The sequence below is a fragment of the Elephantulus edwardii genome, unplaced genomic scaffold, assembly GCF_000299155.1.
Source record: "Elephantulus edwardii isolate Elephantulus edwardi_28Jun2011 unplaced genomic scaffold, EleEdw1.0 scaffold00344, whole genome shotgun sequence".
In the NCBI taxonomy this organism is placed as follows: Eukaryota; Metazoa; Chordata; class Mammalia; order Macroscelidea; family Macroscelididae; genus Elephantulus; species Elephantulus edwardii.
Genome location: NW_006400094.1, coordinates 1,574,807 through 1,576,839, shown reverse-complemented (window position 1 = coordinate 1,576,839; position 2,033 = coordinate 1,574,807).

Here is a 2,033-nt window from a genome sequence, read left to right as displayed (position 1 = left end):
AGGGTCGCTGTGAGTCGCAAACGACTCGATGGCACATAACACCAACAGACCCTGGATAAGATGGATTGACTAGGTGACTGGGGTCATGAGGGTCAGAGACCATGAGGTTGGCTCAGGATAGTGTAGGCTTCACAGCTGTTCTGCATGGCGTCACTATGAGTTTCAATAACAACCACCTCATGCCTTTAAGAGTATCTTCTGGTCCAGACTGTTGTCTATTGAACCCTTGCAGTACTTGAATTTTGAAAAACAAACAAACAACTTTTTAGTTTATTAATAAACTGAAATTAAGTGGGTGTTTTGTTTTTAATGTGGACGGCTGAATGGGAAGGCATCGCACTGCTAGCCCAACTGGCAATTTCTATTCCCTTGCCATTTCCTGCCTCTGTAAATCCTCTGTGGACGGGTCTGCGTTCTCAGCACTAACAAGGACTTTAAGAGGGCATGAAAGCCTTGATGTTGGTCTTTCTGTGAAATTTTTATCTTGAGGGAATTTTCTCACCACCAAGGGAAGAGGAGGAGAACTGGACTGAGGGAGGAGATGATGGAGGAAGGAGAGAATATGAGAGTGATGAGGACATGTATGTAATTAGAGATTATATATTAGGATGTGGCTATGTATAATGTCAGCATCTCAATTTGAGATTTGTATCAAGTTGTTGTCAAGAGGGACCCGTTCTTGGGACAAGATATGTTGGGAAGTATGAGTCAAAGAGGAAGCCCATCAATGAGAGGTATTCATACACTCACACAAACGGTTTGACTGAGTGCCAGTAAACTTCAATCAGCCTGTCAGCGAATGGGAAAATGTTGCTTATTAGGGCAGTAAATGTCATCAGAGAATGCCTTTCTTTCCCTCTTGGGCATCACAACACCCTATAATAAATACAAGGTACTAATCTGTGGCCCTCAGGTCTGTTTTTAACTGTGTTTGCTCAAACCTTCTAAGTGGTATAGCCCTGGTGTGTCTACTGCCATGCAGGCCACTTGTGGTTGCTGTGAAGCTGAACACGGTGACATTGACGTGTCCACTGCGAAAATGGTTACCCACGGTGGACAGTGTCTGGTGGAGCTTCTCGATTAAAAACAAGCTTTGAAGCAAGAGTGGAATCCACCTCCTTAATAGCTTGTCTCCAGAAACCCTATGAACCTGGAGAAAGGATGAAAGTCACACAAGTGTTGAGGACTTTCATTCATAGGGTCGTTATGAGTCACCTACAACTTTTTTTTTTAATTTTTTTTATTTTATTATTTTTGTGTGCATGTACCGTCAAATCAGATCTGACTGGTACAGGAGGAGATTGTCCCTCCTTCCCCGGCAGAGCATCTGGTGGATTCGAACTATGCGCCTCTGGGATTGTAGTTGCAGCTCCTTACCACTAGGCCACCAGAGCTCCCCGAGTCACCTACAACTTGATGGCACTTAGCAGAAAGACCAGTTGGCCTAGTGGACAGAAAGTGATGCCACCAAGCCAAAGGTGGGTGGCTAATCTGTGGCCCTCAGGCCTGTTTTTGGTTTTGGTCTAAGATTCTTCTAGGTCATACAGCCCTGGTCTACCCGGTCGCTGTGAAGCTGAACACTGACACTGATGTGTCAAATGCGATCATGGTTACCCAGGGTGGGCAGTGCTTGGTGGAGCCCCCCGATTCAAATAAACTTGGAAGCAAGGGTGGCATCCACTTCCGTAAATAGCTTGCCTCTGGAAACCCTATGGACCTGGAGAAAGGATGAAAGTCACACAATTCAGCGGTCAGATTAGAAATTAATAAAGCCGTGTTTGACAGACTTGAACTGCACGACAGTGTGTTCCAAATTGTCCACTTGGGTGGATTCAAGTGACCCATCTTTCAACATTGGTCATCACCCAATTCTTTGTATAAAAGAGATGCTAGACCTAATAGCAAGCCTTTAAAAGGACCAAAGCTTGTTGGCCATCTGAATGTCTTCCTTGGTGAAGTGTCTGTTCATATCCTGTGCCCATTTTTCAATTGGATTATTCTCCTTTATCTTGTTGTGGTGCTCGAGTATTTTA